A 20,289-nucleotide genomic window follows, 5' to 3' on the forward strand; every position below is an offset into this window, starting at 1 on the left:
ACGAAAACAGAGAAAATTTGCGTGATACGAGGGTCAGACCTTTCGGGAGAATATATAGTGATTTTTTTTCTGAACAGAAGGAGTACTCCGCAAGAAAACGGAGTCCGGGAGGCACACGAGGTGGTCACAAGTCCCCCAGGCGCGACCAGGGGGGTGGCCCGCGCCTGGCAGGCTTGTCGCCTCCTCGTGCGCTTTCCGGACTACTTTAAATTTCTCTATTTTTCTAAAAATTCCAAAATGCAGAAAAATTCCTACTGGAAAAGTTTTGGGGTCGGTTTACTTACCGAATCACATACCTCTTCGTTTTCGGAGTCTGAAACAGGCTGATAAGTATCCCTTATGTACTCCTCCGGAGTTATGGTATTGATAATATTGCTTTCAACATTTATGGGAGTACCTAAGATATAATGCTTGATTCTTTGCCCATTTACCACTCTCGGAAAATTACCTTCCGTGTTGTTGATCTTGATGGCACCGGAACGATATACTTCCTCAACAATGTAAGGACCTTCCCATTTAGAGAGAAGCTTGCCTGCAAAAAATCTTAAACGAGAATTATATAGCAAGACATAATCACCTACATTGAACTCACGTTTTTGTATCCTTTTATCATGCCACCTCTTAACCTTTTCTTTGAACAACTTGGCATTTTTATATACCTGAGCTCTCCATTCATCAAGTGAGCTAATATCAAATAACCTCTTCTCACGAGCATGTTTGAAATCAAAGTTAAGCTCTTTGATTGCCCAATAAGCCTTATGCTCTAGCTCAAGAGGTAAATGACATGCTTTACTGTAAACCATTTTGTACGGAGACATGCCCATGGGATTCTTATAAGCAGTTCTATAAGCCCACAGTGCATCATCAAGCTTCTTAGACCAATTCTTTTTAGACCTATTGACAGTCTTTTGCAGAATTAGTTTAATCTCTCTATTACTTAGCTCTACTTGACCAGTGGACTGAGGATGATAGGGAGATGCAACTCTATGGTTGACATCATACTTAGCAAGCGTTTTATGGAAAGCACCATGAATGAAATGTGAACCACCATCGGTCATTAGATATCTAGGGACTCCAAATCTAGGGAAAATAACTTGTTTAAGCATCGCGATAGAGGTGTTGTGATCAGCACTACTAGTTGGGATAGCTTCTACCCACTTAGTAACATAATCAATAGCAACTAGGATATGAGTATACCCGTTGGATTTTGGAAAAGGTCCCATATAATCAAAGCCCCAAACATCAAATGGTTCAATGACAAGTGAATAATTCATAGGCATTTCCTGACGTTTACTGATATTACCTATTCTTTGACATTCGTCACAAGACAGGACAAACTTACGGGCATCCTTAAAGAGAGTGGGCCAATAGAAACCTGATTGCAATACCTTTTGTGCAGTTCTATCTCCCGCATGGTGTCCTCCGTAAGCCTCGGAGTGACACTTCTGTAGGATCTGTCCCTGTTCATCTTCAGGTACACAACATCTAATAACACCATCTACTCCTTCCTTATAAAGGTGAGGATCATCCCAAAAGTAATGTCTCAAATCAAAGAATAATTTCTTCTTTTGCTGGTATGTGAAACTAGGTGGTATATACTCCTTCCGTCCCAAAATAACTGTCTTAAGCTTAGTACAATTTTGTATTAGAGCTAGTACAAAGTCAAGACAGTTATTTTGGGACGGATGGAGTATTTGGCAACGATATAATTTGCATAATCAGCATACCATGGTGTACTATGTGAAGCATTGATGACATTCAATTGCTCATCAGGAAAGCTATCATCAATAGGTTGTGGGTCATCGAGAACATTCTCCAACCAAGACAAGTTATCTGCAACGGGGTTCTGAGCACCCTTCCTATCAACAACATGCAAATCAAATTCTTGTAGCAAGAGAACCCATCTGATAAGTCTAGGTTTAGCATATTTCTTTTCCATGAGATACTTAATAGCAGCGTGATCAGTGTGAATAGTTACTTTGGAATCAACTATGTAAGATCTGAACTTCTCACATGCAAACACGACTGCTAAAAATTCCTTTTCGGTAGTAGAATAGTTTCTTTGGGCATTGTCTAGAGTTTTACTAGCATAATGAATAACATTCAACTTCTTATCAACTCTTTGTCCTAGAACAGCGCCAACAGCATAATCACTAGCATCACACATGATTTCAAAAGGTAAGTTCCAATCAGGTGGTTGAACAATAGGCGCAGCTATCAAGGCCTTTTTAAGTATTTCAAAGGCTTCCTCACAATCATCGTCAAAAACAAAAGGAATATCCTTTTGCAAGAGATTGGTAAGAGGCCTAGAAATCTTAGAAAACTCCTTAATGAACCTTCTATAGAAACCAGCATGACCATGGAAACTTCTTATACCTTTGATATCTGTAGGGCATGGCATTTTCTCAATCGCATCAACCTTAGCCTTATCGACTTCAATACCTCTTTCAGAAATTTGATGTCCTAAGACGATGCCTTCATTAACCATAAAGTGGCACTTCTCCCAATTCAAGACAAGATTGGTATCTTTACATCTCTGCAAAATTCGACCAAGGTTGCTGAGGCAATCATCAAAAGAAGACCCATAAACGGAGAAGTCATCCATAAAAACCTCAACAATCTTTTCACAAAAGTCAGAGAATATAGCCATCATACATCTTTGAAAGGTAGTAGGTGCATTACATAAGCCAAAAGGCATACGTCTGTAAGCAAAGGTACCGAAAGGGCAGGTGAAAGTGGTTTTCTCCTGATCATATTGTGCAACAGGTATTTGGGAGAAACCAGAATAACCATCTAGAAAGCAAAAGTGTGTGTGTTTAGATAGTCTTTCTAGCATTTGGTCGATAAAAGGCAAAGTGTAATGATCTTTCCTAGTGGCTTTATTCAATTTCCTAAAATCAATCACCATCCCATAGCCAGTAATAATCCTCTGTGGGATCAATTCATCCTTATCATTAGGGACAACGGTAATACCTCCCTTCTTAGGGACGCAATGCACCGGACTTACCCAATCACTATGAGCAACATGATAGATATACCTGCTTCCACGAGCTTTAGTATTTCTTTTCTTACTACCTCTTTCGTCTTAGGATTTAATCTCCGTTGATGATCGGCAACTGGTTTCGAATCAGGATCGGTTTTAATTTTGTGCTGGCATAGAGTGGGACTAATGCCCTTAAGATCATCAAGAGTATATCCAATAGCAGCATGGTGCTTCCTCAAAGTTTTTAATAATAACTTGTTTTCTTCATGCTCTGAAAGGCTAGCACTAATAATAACAGAATATATCTCTTTTTCATCAAGATAAGCATACTTAAGAGTATCAGGCAACTGTTTAAGCTCGAACACAGGATCACCCTTTGGTGGGGGTGGATCTCCAAGCAGTTCAACAGGCAAATTATTCTTAAGGATAGGATGTTGTTCAAAGATAACTCTATCTATCTCATTCCTTTCATCCATATGCATATCATTTTCATGCTCAAGCAAGTATTGCTCTAAAGGATCAGTAGGAGGCACAACAATAGAAGCTAGAGCAATAATTTCATCCTTACTAGACAACTCTTTTTCATGAGGTTGTCTACCAAACTTGGAGAAATTGAACTCATGTGACACACCTTCAATGCCAACAGTGACAGTTTTCTTCTCACAGTTAATATGAGCATTGACAGTATTGAAGAAAGGTCTGCCAAATATGATGGGACAAAAGCTATCTTGTGCAGTAGCAAGAACGAGGAAATCAACAGGATACTTAGTTTTACCACACAAGACTTCAACATCCCTAACAATTCCCAAAGGGCAGATAGTATCTCTATTGGCAAGCTGAATAGTGACATCAATAGGTTCCATCTCAATAGGTGCAATCTCGTCTTTAATTTCATCATATAAAGATTGAGGTATTGCACTAACACTAGCACCCACATCACATAACCCATGATAACAATGATCTCCTATCTTAACAGAAACAACACGCGTGCCAACAACATGCCTATGTTTGTCTCTAGCATGTGGTTTAGCAATTCTAGCAGCATCTTCACAGAAGTGAATATCATGGCCATCAACATTGTTGGACAGGAGATCTTTGATAATAGCAATGTTAGGTTCAACTCTAATTTTCTCAGGGGGTGTAGGTGTTCTAAGGTAGCCCCTACATATCCCAGTTGAAACTTTAGAATGATCCTCTATCCTAACAGGGAAAGGTGGTTTCTCAATGTAAGCACTGGGAACAATAGGATCATTATAAGCAATGACTTTCTCTTCAACTGGATTGGGTTTAACTACATTGACTTCTAAGGGAGGATGATATTTAAACCACTTCTCTTTAGGGCGATCAATATGAGCAGCAAATTATTCACACAATGAAGCTACTATCTTAGAGTCAAGTCCATATTTAGTGCTAAAATCACAAAAAGTATTTGTTTCAACAAAGGATTTAACGCAATCAAACTTGAAATTCATACCTGACTCCTTACCTTCTTCAAGCTCCCAATATTCAGAGTTGCGTTTAATTCTTTCCAATAAATTCTATTTGAAGTCAATATCTCTCTTCATAAAAGAACCGGTACAAGAAGTGTCAAGAATGGTGCGATCATCATGAGAAAGCCGAGCATAGAAGTTCTGAATGATAATTTCTCTCGAGAGCTCATGGTTGGGGCATGAATATAACATTGATTTAAGCCTCCCCCAAGCTTGAGGGATGCTTTCTCTGTCACGGGGCCAAAAATTATAAAATAATTCCGATCATGATGTACTAAATGCATAGGATAAAACTTTTGATGAAATTCCAATTTCAACCGATTGTAGTTCCATGATCCAGTATCGTCACATAGCCTATACCGTGTCAACGCCTTATCCCTCAAAGATAAGGGAAATACCTTATTCTTGACCTCCTCCTCGGGCAAACCTGCAAGCTTAAAAAACCACAAACTCCATCTACATAGATTAGATGCAAGTCTGGATGTGATGTTCCATCTCCTGTAAAAGAATTAGCCAACAGCTTCTCTAGCATACCTGATGGAATTTCATAACAAGTATTTTCAGTAGGTGCAACAGGTTGAGGAGAAACTCCTTGTGCTTCCGTTCGAGGTGAAGATACCCCGAACAAGCTCCTCAAAGGATTAGTTTCCATAGTGACAAGTGACAATAAATTTCAGCACACTATATAAATGTATCCTTACCAAATTCCACTTACCAAAGGCGCTTCACTCCCCGGCAACGGCGCCGAAAAAGAGTCTTGATGACCCACAAGTGTAGGGGATCTATCGTAGTCCTTTCGATAAGTAAGAGTGTTGAACCCAATGAGGAGCAGAAGGATCTGACAAGTGGTTTTCAATAAGGTATTCTCTACAAGCACTGAAATTATCGGTAACAGATAGTTGTGTGATAAGATGATTCGTAGCAAGTAGCAAGTAACAAGTAGCAATAGTAGAAAAGGTGCAGCAAAGTGGCCCAATCCATTTTGTAGCAAGGGACAAGCCTGGACAAACTCTTATAGGAGGTAAACCGCTCTCGAGGACACATGGGAATTTCTGTCAAGCTAGTTTTCATCATGTTCATATGATTCGCATTCGCTACTCTGATAGTTTGATATGTGGGTGGACCGGTGCTTTGGTGCTGCCCCTACTTGGACTAACATCCCACTTATGATTAACCCCTCTCGCAAGCATCCGCAACTACGAAAGAAGAATTAAGACAAAGTCTAACCATAACATTAAACTAGTGGATCCAAATCAGCCCCTTACGAAGCAACGCATAAACTAGGGTTTAAGCTTCTGTCACTCTAGCAACCCATCATCTACTTACTAATTCCCAATGCCTTCCTCTAGGCCCAAATAATGGTGAAGTGTTATGTAGTCGACGTTCACATAACACCACTAGAGGAGAAACAACATACAACACATCAAAATATCGAACGAATACGAAATTCACATGACTACTTATAGCATGACTTATCCCATGTCCTCAGGAACAAAAGTGACTACTCACAAAGCATAATTATATTCATGACCAGAGAGGTACTGAATAGCATCGAGGATCTGAACATATAATCTTCCACCGAGTAATCCAACTAGCATCAACTACAAAGAGTAATTAACACTACTAGCAACCTTACAAGTACCAATCGGAGTCGCGAGACGGAGATTGGTTACAAGAGATGAGCTAGGGTTTGGAGATGAGATGGTGCTGATGAAGATGTTGGTGGTGATGAGTCTCCTCCAATGAGAGGAGTGTTGGTGATGACGATGACGACGATTTCCCCCTCCGGGAAGGAAGTTTCCCCGGCACGACGACCCTGCCGGAGCTCTAGATTGGTTCTACTCAAGTTCCGCCTCGTGGCGGCGGCGATTCCTCCCGAAAGTCTCCTCTTGATTTTTTATGGAACGAAACCCTCCTTATAGAAAAAGAGGGGAGCCATAGAGCCAACAGGGAGCCCACAAGCCCCCTAGGCGCGGCCAGGGGGTAGGCCGCGCCTAGCAGGCTTGTGCCCTCCCGGTGGCTCCCCTGTGGTACTTCTTTCACCCAGTATTTTTTATAAATTCCAAAATAATTCCTCATTGATTTTCACGGCTTTTGGAGTTGCGCAGAATAGGTATCTCAAACTTGCTCCTTTTTCAGGCCAGAATTCCAGCTGCCGGCATTCTCCCTCTTCATGTAAACCTTGTAAAAATAAGAGAGAAAAGGCATAAGTATTGTACCGTGAAGTGTAATAACAGCGCATAAAGTGATAAATATCAACATAAAAGCATGATGCAAAATGGACGTATCATCTACCCATTATTAGAGATTTAGAAAACCTTAGGCTCTTAAGAAGCTTTCTTGTGGAAAAAACGAAGGCTCTTCACAAGCTACTATATGTATATGCTCATATATTATACATATTTTTCTTCCTTTATTTTTCATATGCTTATGAATCATCTGCAAAAGTAGTGTAGATTGTAACCTTGTAGGTTTTGAAAATTACTAAACCAAGAAGGAGTGTAAAGAAGACAATATAGGTTTTGATGTGACAAGAGCTCATGCAATGCTTCTCTATTTGCATTTCAGTTTAGATTTACCTTTGAAATATTGCATGGATTCTTGCACATATTGGCTACTTTATTTCGTTAACTCCTTGCAATTTAATTACAATCAAGTTTTGTTCTCTATTTATAATTTACTCCATCTGTCCCATAATATAAGATGTTATTACAACTGACATGCTCACATATTGGTTGTAATAACATCTTATCTTATGGGACGGAGGGAGTATTTCTCTTCTGAATTCCACTGCAGTCCTCCGAATGCTCCTTTGCCAACACCTTAGGCCCCACTGCACCGCAACGATAGCCTTCCTCTGACCCAACTTCATGGTGTCCAGCACCTCGCAACAACGACCGTCCGCTCCTCCGCCCACCCTTGTGCCACGCAAGTTAAACTAAAAAGTTACCACATACTCCTTTCTCTCATATGAAGTAGATTTAAGATCACATAATTTTTATTACCTACGTCAAGGCTTCAAGTTAATTCGAAGCTATGGCATCGGTACACTCAATGGATGCTAATTGTGCAAGTAAACTCCTAATGAAAATATTTTAATTTTGTTTGTGCTAGCAAATCTAATTTAGATGGTTTGCATCCTCATGGTCTCTAGGATGCCATGAAAGTCAGCTTCATACTATTTAATTAGTAGTACTACTGATGTTGATGGCTTATTAAGGAGGATAAGCACATAATCTTTCGCAAGAACATATGCTCCCTTGAAGATTTTGATAATTCATGACAACATACATTGTCTCTTGGACTAATACTTTTACCTAGTGTATTTCAAGTATAGTCCACAGAGAGCATTGACTAAAGAATTGTGAGGACAAAACCCTTGATGCAAGGAAAGCAATAGGATTGACTCAAGCTTCAAGCAAGAGGACTCTACATTTTAAATTTGTGAGAAATCACTTTTGAGTCCATAGGAAAGCCGATACTATTAAAAGGGTTGAGGTATTATGATGAATTGGTTGCTCAAATGCTTAGAGATAGCCACCAAAAATTCTTAGCATTTCTCTCACAACAACCTTTGTCCCAAGCCAAAACAGTAAAATCGGTGCCACCAAGTTTTCCCATTCGGCCCTACCAATTTTCCCGGTGACAAATCCTTTGCCAAACCCTAATATGTCGGTACCACCGAAAGATAGTGACCAACTTCCTAGGATCTCTATTTAAATAATCAGAATTTTCAAGATTGAAATCGGGACCACCGAGATTTGGAATCTTCCCTAGGTCATCTTATCAGTATCACAGAGATTCATTTATCGGTCTCACTGAGAATTGAAAAATTGCCACATTTAGTGCAACTCGGTACCACCGAGATTCATTTCGGTGTCACCGAGTTGGTCAATAATGTTGTAATGGTTGGATTTTGGGGGATGCCTATATATACCCCTCCACCTCCTCTCATTCACGGAGGAAGCACTCAGAACACACACACACTTCCAGATCCATTTTTCTGAGAGAGAGCCACCTACTCATGTGTTGAGATACAGAGATTCCAATCCATCCATTTGAAACTTGATCTCTAGCCTCCTCAAGTTGCTTACCACAAAATCAATCTCCCCTACCCATGCCAAATCTGTGAGAGAGTGACTGAGTATTGAGGAGACTATCTATTGAAGCACAAGAGCAAGGAGTTCATCATTCTACCGCATATATTACCTTTTGTAGGGTGGTGCCTCTTAGATTGGTTAGATGTTGCTTGGGAGCCTCCTACTTCGTGTTATGGAGTTGAACCAAGAACTTTGTACGGGAAAGGGGATCGCCTACTTCATGAAGATCTACCGAGAGTGAGGCTAGTCGTGTGTGAACGTAAGCCATGGTGGAATAGATAAGGCCGCTTCTTCATGGACCCCTTGTGGGTGGAGCCCTCCGTGGACTCTCGGAGCCATTACCCTGCGTGGGTTGAAGTCTCCACTGACGTGACGTACGATAGCGCCACCTGTCGGAACCACGCCAAAAATTGGCGTGTTCATCTTTGTGTTTGATCTTCCTAAACTCAACTCCTTACTTACATGTGCAGTGTATTTATTTTCCGCTGCCATATATGTTTAATAGCATGTGTAGGGTGCACTAAACTTGTTAGAATTGCAAAATTCTATCAATCATTAAAATTGGTAAAAGGCTAGGATTTTAATTTATGCAAGTAGTCTACTCACTCCCCTCTAGGCACCCCTTCTATCGATCCCACAATTGGTATCACAGCCTTGGTGAAAGGACGTGGATGTCGCCTAGAGGGGGGTGAATAGGTGCTTTCAAATAATTACGGTTTAGGCTTGAAAAAATGAAGAATAAAACTAACGTTTAATTTGTCAAGCATAAAACCTAAAACAACTAGGCTCGCCTATGTGCACCAACAACTTATGTTAAGAAGATAAAAAACTAAGTGATAACAAGAGATATGACAAGAAACAATATGGCTATCACAAAGTAAAATGCATAAGTAAAGGGTTGGGGTAAGAGATGTTGGAAATATGCCCTAGAGGCAATAATAAAATGGTTATTATCATATTTCCTTGTTCATGATAATCGTCTATTGTTCATGCTATAATTGTATTAACAGGAAACAGTAATACATGTGTGGATAAATAGATCACAATGTGTCCCTAGCAAGCTTCTAGTTGGCTAGCTCGTTAGTCAATAGATGATCATGGTTTCCTGATCATGGGAATTAGATGTCATTGATAACGGGATCACATCATTGGGAGAATGATGTGATGGACAAGACCCAATCCTAAGCATAGCACTAGATCGTATTGTTCGTATGCTAAAGCTTTTCTAATCTCAAGTATCTTTTCCTTCGACCGTGAGATTGTGCAACTCCCGGATACCGTAGGAGTGCTTTGGGTGTATCAAACATCACAACGTAACTGGGTGACTATAAAGGTGCACTACGGGTACCTCCGAAAGTGTATGTTGGGTTGGTACGAATCGAGATCGGGATTTGTCACTCCGTGTGACGGAGAGGTATCTCTGGGCCCACTCGGTAGAACATCATCATGAGCTCAATGTGACTAAGGAGTTAGTCACACGATGACGTGCTAAGGAACGAGTAAAGAGACTTACCGGTAACGAGATTGAACAAGGTATTGGTATACCGACGATCGAATCTCGGGCAAGTTCTATACCGACACGCAAAGGGAATTGTATACGGGATTGATTGAATCCTTGACATCGTGGTTCATCCAATGAGATCATCGTGGATCAAGTGGGAGCCACCATGGGTATCCAGACCCCGCTGATGGTTATTGCCCAGAGAGGTGTCTCGGTCATGTCTGCCTGTCTCCCAAACCCGTAGGGTCTACACACTTAAGGTTCGGTGACGCTAGGGTTCTAGGGAATTGTTATACGAGGTTATTGAAAGTTTTTCGGAGTCCCTGATGAGATCCCGGACGTCACGAGGATCTCTAGAATGGTCCGGAGGTAAAGATTGATATATAGGATGGATGGTTTCGGACACCGGAAGTGTTTCGGGCATCACCGGTAACGTACCGGGACCACCGGGACCACCGGAGGTGGCCCCGGGGGTCCGCCGAAGGGGGGCAACGACCCCGGGAGGTAAGATGGGCTAATTAGGGGAGGGAACCAGCCCCTAGGTGGGCTGGTGCACCTCCCCACTCAGCCCAATGCGCAGGGGGAGAAAAGGGGGGAAATCCTAAGCCAGGTGGGCCTAAGGCCCACCAGGGGTGCGCCACACCCCTCCTCCCCCCTTGGCCGCCGCACTAGCCCCCATCTAGGGCTGCCGCCCCCCAGGAGGGGGAAACCCTCAAGGGGGTGCAACCCCTCCCTTCCCCTATATATACTGGGCACTTTTGGTCATTGGGAGATAGACTTTTCCCTCTCTCTCGGCGCAACCCTGCCCTTCTTCGTCCTCCTCTCTGTCGGTGCTTGGCGAAGCCGTGCCGGGAGACCTCGTCTCTCCATCGACACCACGCCATCGTGTTGTTGGAGTTCTTCACCAACCTATCCCTCCTCCTTGCTGGATCAAGGTGCGGGAGACGTCACCGGGCTGCACGTGTGTTGAACGCGGAGGTGCCGTAGTTCGGCACTAGATCGGAATCGCTGCGAGTACGACTCCATCAACCGCGTTCTAGCAACGCTTCCGCTTAGCGATCTTCAAAGGTATGAAGATGCTCTTACCCCTCTCTCGTTGCTGGTCTCTCCATAGGAATATCTGAATATGCGTAGGAAAATTTTGAATTTATGCTACGTTACCCAACAGTGGCATCAGAGCCAGGTTTTCTATGCGTAGATTCTATGGACGAGTAGAACACAAAAGTTGTGGGCGATGATTTGTCAATTTGCTTGCCGCTACTAGTATTATTCTTTTCCGGCGGTATTGTGGGATGAAGCGGCCCGGACCGACTTTACACGTACGCTTACGTGAGACTGGTTCCACCGGCAGACATGCACACTGTGCATAAAGGTGGCTAGCGGGTGTCTGTCTCTCCTACTCTAGTCGGATTGGATTTGATGAAAAGGGTCCTTATGAAGGGTAAATAACTTTGGCATATCATCGTTGTGGGTGTCACATAGGTAAGAAGGCGTTCTTTCTAGAAACCCAAATCAGCCACGTAAAACTTGCAACAACAATTAGAGGATGTCTAACTTGTTTTTGCAGGGTTTGACATGTGATATGATATGGCCAAAGTTGTGATGTTGCATGTATGATGTATGAGATGATCATGTTATTGTAATAGGTTTCACGACTTGCATGTCGATGAGTATGACAACCGGCAGGGGCCATAGGAGTTGTCTTAATTTATTGTATGAGATGAAACGCCATGTGCTTACTACTTTTACTTCATTGCTAACGGTTAGCTATAGTAGTAGTGATAGTAGTAGTTGGTGTGACGACTTCACGGAGACACGATGATGGAGATCATGATGATGGAGATCATGGTGTCACGCCGGTGACGATGATGATCATGCGATGCCTGAAGATGGAGATCCAAAGGGCAAAGATGATAATGGCCATATCATGTCACTATATGATTGCATTGTGATGTTCATCATGTTTTTCATCTTATTGCGTAGAACGACGGTAGCATAATAAGATGATCCCTCTTAAAATTTCGAGAACGTATTCCCCTAAGTGTGCACCATTTCTAAGGTTCGTTGTCTCGAAGCACCACGTGATGATCGGGTGTGATAGATTCTAACGTTCGCATACAACGGGTGTAAGCCAGATTTACACACGCAAAACACCTAGGTTGACTCGACGAGCTTAGCATGTACAGACATGACCTCGAATACAAGAGACCGAAAGGTCGAACATGAGTCATATGGTTGAATACGATCAGCATGAAGTTGCTCACCATGGTGACTAGTCCGTCTCACGTGATGATCGGACACGGGTTAGTCAACATGGATCATGTATCACTTAGATGACTAGAGGGATGTCGATTTAAGTGGGAGTTCATACTTAATATGATTAAATGAATTTAATTGTCATGAACTTAGTCTAAAAGTTGTCTTTATAAATATTGTAGATGGCCAACGTCAACCTCAATTTCAACGCATTCCTAGAGATAAACAAGTTGAAAGATGATGGTAGCAACTATGCGGACTAGGTTCGCAACTTGAAGCTCATCCTTGAAGCAGCTAAAAAGGCTTATGTCCTTGATGCACCGCTAGGTGACTCTCCCGCTCCCGCAGCAGCCCAGGACATTCTGAACGTCTGGCAAACGCGGAGTGATGACTACTCTTTGGTTAGGTGTGGCATGTTATACAGTTTAGAAACGGGGCTCCAAAGGCGTTTTGAGCAACACGGAGCATATGAGATGTTCCAAGAGCTGAAGCTAGTTTTTCAAGCTCATGCCCGTGTCGAGATATATGAAGTCTACCACACGTTCTTTAGCTGTAAGATGGAGGAGAACTGTTCTGTCAGTGAGCACATACTCAAAATGTCTGGGTTACACGGTCGTCTGACTTCACTTGGAGTTGAACTTCCGGATGATGCTATAATTGACAGAATCCTCCAGTCTCTCCCACCAAGCTACAAAGGCTTTGTGCTTAACTACAACATGCAAGGGATGGAGAAGACCATTCCCGAGTTGTACTCGATGTTCAAGTCTGCAGAAGTAGAAATCAAGAAAGAGCATCAAGTGTTGATGGTCAACAAGACCACTAGTTTCAAGGAGGCCAAGGGTAAGAAGAACTTCAAGAAAGACGGCAAATCTGTTGCCGCGCCCGGTAAGCCAGATGCCGGGAAGAAGAAAAAGAATGGACGCAAGCCTGAGACTGAGTGCTTCTATTGCAAGGGAAAGGGTCACTGGAAGTGGAACTGCCCCAAATACTTGCGGACAAGAAGGCCGACAACGTTAAAGGTATATGTGATATACATGTTATTGATGTGTACCTTACCAGCGCTCGTAGTAGCTCCTGGGTATTTCATACCGGTGCTGTTGCTCACATTTGCAACTCAAAGCAGGAACTGCGGAATAAGCGGAGACTGGCCAAGGACGAGGTGACGATGCGCGTGGGGAATGGTTCCAAAGTCGATGTGATCGCTGTCGGCACGCTACCTCTACATCTACCGTCGGGATTAGTTTTAAACCTTAATAATTGTTATTTAGTACCAGCTTTGAGCATGAATATTGTATCAGGGTCTTGCTTAATGCGAGACGGCTACTCATTTAAGTCAGAGAATAATGGTTGTTCTATTTATATGAGTGATATGTTATATGGTCATGCTCCGCTGGTGAATGGTTTATTCTTGATGAATCTCGATCGTGATGTTACACGTATTCATAGTGTGAGTACCAAAAGATGTAAAGTTGATAATGATAGTCCCACATACCTGTGGCACTGCCGCCTTGGTCATATCGGCGTTAAGCGCATGAAGAAGCTCCATACTGATGGACTATTAGAGTCTCTTGACTTTGAATCATTTGACACATGCGAACCGTGCCTCATGGGCAATATGACTAAGACTCCATTCTCAGGAATAATGGAGAGAGCAACCGACTTATTGGAAATAATACATACTGATGTGTGTGGTCCAATGAACGTTGAAGCTCGCGGTGGCTATCGTTATGTTCTCACTCTCACCGATGATTTGAGTAGGTATGGGTATATCTACTTGATGAAGCACAAATCTGAGACATTTGAAAAGTTCAAGGAATTTCAGAGTGAAGTCGAGAATCAACGTGACAGAAAAATTAAGTGTCTACGATCTGATCGTGGAGGAGAATATTTGAGTCACGAGTTTGGCACACACCTAAGAAAGTGTGGAATCGTTTCACAACTGACGCTGCCTGGCACACCGCAACGCAATGGAGTGTGTGAACATCGTAATCGCACTTTATTAGATATGGTACGATCTATGATGTCTCTTACCGACCTACTGCTATCATTTTGGGGTTACGCATTAGAAACTGCGGCACTCACTTTGAATAGGGCACCGTCTAAATCCGTTGAGACGACACCGTATGAACTATGGTTTGGCAAGAAACCTAAGTTGTCGTTTCTTAAAGTTTGGGGTTGCGATGCTTATGTGAAGAAACTTCAACCAGAAAAGCTCGAACCCAAAGCGGATAAATGCGTATTCATAGGATACCCTAAAGAAACTATTGGGTATACCTTCTATATTAGATCCGAAGGTAAAAACTTTGTTGCCAAGAACGGATCCTTTCTAGAGAAAGAGTTTCTCTCGAAAGAAGTAAGTGGGAGGAAGGTAGAACTTGATGAGGTAATTACACCCCCTCTCGAACAGGATAGTAGCGCAGCGCGGGAAGTTGTTCCTGTGGTGCCTACACTAACTGAAGAGGAAGTTAATGATGATGATCATGAAGCTTCGGATCAAGTTACTACTGAACAGCGAAGGTCCACAAGGGCACGCTCCGCACCAGAGTGGTACGGCAACCCTGTGATGGAAATCATGTTGTTAGACAGTGGTGAACCTTCGAACTATGAAGAAGCGATGGCGGGCCCGGATTCCAACAAATGGCTTGAGGCTATGAAATCCGAGATAGGATCCATGTATGAGAACAAAGTATGGACTTTGGTGGACTTGCCCGATGACCGGCGAGCCATAGAAAATAAATGGATCTTCAAGAAGAAGACTGATGCAAACGGTAATGTAACCGTTTACAAAGCTCGACTTGTTGCAAAGGGTTTTCGACAAATTCAAGGAGTTGACTACGAAGAGACTTTCTCTCCCGTAGCGAAGCTGAAATCAGTCTGAATCATGTTAGCAATTGCCGCCTTTTATGATTATGAAATTTGGCAAATGGACGTCAAAACAGCGTTCCTTAACGGGAACCTTAAGGAAGAGTTGTATATGATGCAACCAGAAGGTTTTGTAGACCCTAAGGGTGCTAACAAAGTGTGCAAGCTCCAGCGCTCCATCTATGGGCTGGTGCAAGCATCTCGGAGTTGGAACATTCGCTTTAATGAGGTGATTAAAGCGTTTGGGTTCATACAGGTTTACGGAGAAGCCTGTCTGTACAAGAAAGTGAGTGGGAGCTCTGTAGCTTTCCTCATACTATATGTGGATGACATATTATTGATGGGGAATAATATAGAGATGTTGGAGAGCATAAAGGCCTATTTGAACAAAAGTTTTTCAATGAAGGACCTTGGAGAAGCTGCATACATATTAGGCATAAAGATCTATAGAGATAGATAAAGACGCCTCATAGGTCTTTCGCAAAGTACATACCTTGACAAGATATTGAATAAGTTCAATATGGAAAACTCAAAGAAAGGGTTCTTGCCAGTTTTGCAAGGTATGAGATTGAGTAAGACTCAGTCGCCGACCACGACAGCAGATAGAGAGAAGATGAGTTATGTCCCCTACGCATTAGCCGTGGGCTCTCTAATGTATGCCATGTTGTGTACCAGACCTGATATAAACCTTGCCATAAGCTTGGTAGGGAGGTACCAAAGTGATCCCGGTATGGAACACTGGACAACGGTCAAGAATATCCTTAAGTACCTGAAAAGGACTAAGGAAATGTTTCTCGTTTATGGAGGTGACGAAGAGCTCGTCGTAAAGGGTTACGTCGACGCTAGCTTCGACACAGATCCGGATGACTCTAAGTCACAGACCGGATACGTATATGTGTTGAATGGTGGGGTAGTGAGCTGGTGCAGCAGCAAGAAAGAAGTCGTGGCAGCACCTACATGTGAAGCGGAGTACATAGCTGCTTCAGAAGCAGCTCATGAAGGAATTTGGATGAAGGAGCTCATCACAGACCTTGGAGTGGTTCCAAGCGCGTCGGGTCCAATGACACTCTTCTGTGATAACAGTGGGGCCATTGCCATAGCCAAGGAGCCCAGGTTTCACCGGAAGACGAAGCACATCAAACGTCGCTACAACTCCATCCAGGACCATGTCCAGAGTGGAGTGATAGATATTTGTAAAGTACACACGGATATGAATATTGCAGACCCGTTGACTAAACCTCTTCCATGAGAAAAACATGATCAACACCATAATGCTATGGGTGTTCGATACATCACAATGTAACTAGATTATTGACTCTAGTGCAAGTGGGAGACTGTTGGAAATATGCCCTAGAGGCAATAATAAAATGGTTATTATCATATTTCCTTGTTCATGATAATCGTCTATTGTTCATGCTATAATTGTATTAACAGGAAACAGTAATACATGTGTGAATAAATAGATCACAATGTGTCCCTAGCAAGCCTCTAGTTGGCTAGCTCGTTAGTCAATAGATGATCATGGTTTCCTGATCATGGGCATTAGATTTCATTGATAACGGGATCACATCATTGGGAGAATGATGTGATGGACAAGACCCAATCCTAAGCATAGCACTAGATCGTATTGTTCGTATGCTAAAGATTTTCTAATGTCAAGTATCTTTTCCTTCGACCGTGAGATTGTGCAACTCCCGGATACCGTAGGAGTGCTTTGGGTGTATCAAACGTCACAACGTAATTGGGTGACTATAAAGGTGCACTACGGGTACCTCCGAAAGTGTATGTTGGGTTGGTACGAATCGAGATCGGGATTTGTCACTCCGTGTGACGGAGAGGTATCTCTGGGCCCACTTGGTAGAACATCATCATGAGCTCAATGTGACTAAGGAGTTAGTCACATGATGACGTGCTACGGAACGATAAAGAGACTTACCAGTAACGAGATTGAACAAGGTATTGGTATACCGACGATCGAATCTCGGGCAATATCTATACCGACAGACAAAGGGAATTGTATACGGGATTGATTGAATCCTTGACATCGTGGTTCATCCGATGAGATCATCGTGGATCAAGTGGGAGCCACCATGGGTATCCAGACCCCGCTGATGGTTATTGCCCAGAGAGGTGTCTTGGTCATGTCTGCCTGTCTCCCGAACCCGTAGGGTCTACAAACTTAAGGTTCGGTGACGCTAGGGTTATAGGGAATTGTTATACGAGGTTACCGAAAGTTGTTCGGAGTTCTGGATGAGATCCCGGACATCACGAGGAGCTACGGAATGGTCCGAAGGTAAAGATTGATATATAGGACGGATGGTTTCGGACACCGGAAGTGTTTCGGGCATCATCGGTAACGTACCGGGACCCCCGGAGGTGGCCCCGGGGGTCCACCGAAGGGGGGCAACGACCCCAGGAGGTAAGATGGGCTAAGTAGGGGAGGGAACCAGCCCCTAGGTGGGCTGGTGCGCCTCCCCACTCAGCCCAATGCGCAGGGGAGAGAAAAGGGGGGGCAAACCCTAAACCAGGTGGGCCTAAGGCCCACCAGGGGTGCGCCACACCCCTCCTCCCCCCTTGGCCGCCGCACCAGCCCCCATCTAGGGCTGCCCCCCCCCCCCCCCAGGAGCGGGAAACCCTCAAGGGGGCGCATCCCCTCCCTTCCCCTATATATACCGGGTACTTTTGGCCATTGGGAGATAGACTTTTCCCTCTCTCTCGGCGCAGCCCTGCCCTTCTTCCTCATCCTCTTTGCCGGTGCTTGGCGAAGCCCTGCCGGGAGACCTCGTCTCTCCATCGACACCACGCCGTTGTGCTACTGGAGTTCTTCCCCAACCTCTCCCTCCTCCTTGCTGGATCAAGGTGCGGGAGACGTCACCGGCTGCACGTGTGTTGAACGCGGAGGTGCCGTAGTTCGGCACTAGATCGGAATCGCTGCGAGTACGACTCCATCAACCGCGTTCTAGCAACGCTTCCGCTTAGTGATCTTCAAAGGTACGAAGATGCTCTTACCCCTCTCTCGTTGCTGGTCTCTCCATAGAAAGATCTGAATATGCGTAGGAAAATTTTGAATTTATTCTACGTTACCCAACAAGAGATAACCGAGGTACGCAGAGACGACGATGTATCCCGAAGTTCACACCCTTGCGGATGCTAATCTTCGTTTGGACGGTGTGGATGCACAATGCTCGCCAGGATGCAACTAAGGCGACCGTAATCTCCACAATGCAAGATGTCGTGATTCCACTAAGGGACCCTTGAGGGAGGGTCACCGAACCCATACAAACAAGGTTGGGGCAATCTCCACAACTTAATTGGAGGCTCCCAACAACACCACGAAGCTTCACCACAATGGCATATGGCTTCGAGGTGACCACAAATGCTCAGGGAAATCTCCACAACTTAATTGGAGACCCCCGATGCTTGCCCAGAGCTTTACACCACAATGATTGAGCTCCGAGGCATCACCAAGCTTCTAGGGTACCAAGTACCCAAGGGTAATAAGATTGTCAACTTCTCACTTCCACGTATCACCGTGGAGAACTCAAACCGATGCAACTAATGCAATGGCAAGAACACACACAGTGGTCAAGTCCATCACACTCAAATCCATCCACAACAACAAAAACTATGGAGAATTATGAGAGGAAGAACAAGGAGCTCACAAAGAACTCCAAGATCAAGATCCAAGGGGTTCCCCTCGCATAGAGGAGAAAGTAATTGGTGGAGATGTGGATCTAGATGTCCTCTCTCTTTTCCCTCAAGAACTAGCAAGAATCATCAGAGGGATTGAGAGTTAGCAAGCTCTAAGAAGGTCAAAAATGGGGGAAGAACATGAGCTCAACGGATGGATAAGGTCCAATGGGGAAGAAGACCCCCTTTATATAGTGGGGGAAAGAATCTGACCGTTACCCCACCCTAAGCCCGAGCACAATGGTACTACCACTCCTATGAGCGGTACTGCCGCACGGTAGATCCACCAACCATGGAAGTAAAAAATTACTTCCGTGCCTACCACCGCTGAGGCTGCGGATGTGCAAAAGTCCGATCGGACGGCATTACCGCGAGAGAGAGGTAGTAAAAAACTACTGCCGCTCCTAGCACGGTATTATCGCTCGCAACTGCGGTACTACTGCTGGCCGCTAAAACTGTCATAACTTTCACATACGAGCTCCGAATCGAGCAAACTCAAGCTTGTTGGATTCAGGACGACAAGAGCATGCAGTTATGAAAATGCCAATCATATAGAGATGTGAGACCTCTGTGAGTGAAGAACCGACAAAAAGTTCCAACATCGAAAACATCATAGAAGATTCATATGGACTCCGTTTTCAATGAACTCGAGCTTGTCATGAAGATGACCATTAGCTCTAAAACTCACAAAGAGAAACACCAAACAAGAACCAAGAAGTATGATGCAAGGATGCAAATGGTTTGAGCTCTCAATGAACGATACGATCAAGCTACTCACTTGAGAGCCCCCTGTCACATCCCTAAAACTTAAGCTAGATAGCATTGTGCTCATGTCTTCTTTGCATTTGCATCTAAGAAGTTTTAACAAAAACAACAAAGTGGCAAAGGAAAAACTCAAAACCCTAGCCACCATTTCAATTAAAGGAAATTTCAAACTAGTTCAAAATCAATGAACCCAAAATGGCCTCAAGAAATGTTCAAACTTTCTGATAAATCATGAAAGTAAATGAGCATTGGAGAAAACTAATTCCTTGGCACTTCAAGCATTTTAAATAAATGCAAAAGCCACTGGTTTCAAATCTAAAAATTTGAAAACAGAAGCTATAATTTTCCAAAAATGTTGAAAGTCTTGGGAATGAGTGGGGACATTATAACAAATATTTCAGGAGGTTTAAAATAGTTTTTACTTTTTGTTTTGGAGCTGAAATAATTAGCAAAGCAATAAATAGCAAAACAGAAAAACAAAAACAGAAGAAAAAGGAAAAGTCTTACCTGACGCCCACGCCAGGCCCAGCCCACCTCGCCGCTCGTCCCCTTCCCCGCGCCAGTAGGCAGCAGGAGGTGGCCGCCGCCTCCTCCGGCGCGGCCACGCACCTGCGTGCCTGCCTGGCCGCCGGTTCGCGCTGG

The sequence above is a fragment of the Hordeum vulgare genome, chromosome 1H, assembly GCF_904849725.1.
Source record: "Hordeum vulgare subsp. vulgare chromosome 1H, MorexV3_pseudomolecules_assembly, whole genome shotgun sequence".
Lineage (NCBI taxonomy): Eukaryota > Viridiplantae > Streptophyta > Magnoliopsida > Poales > Poaceae > Hordeum > Hordeum vulgare.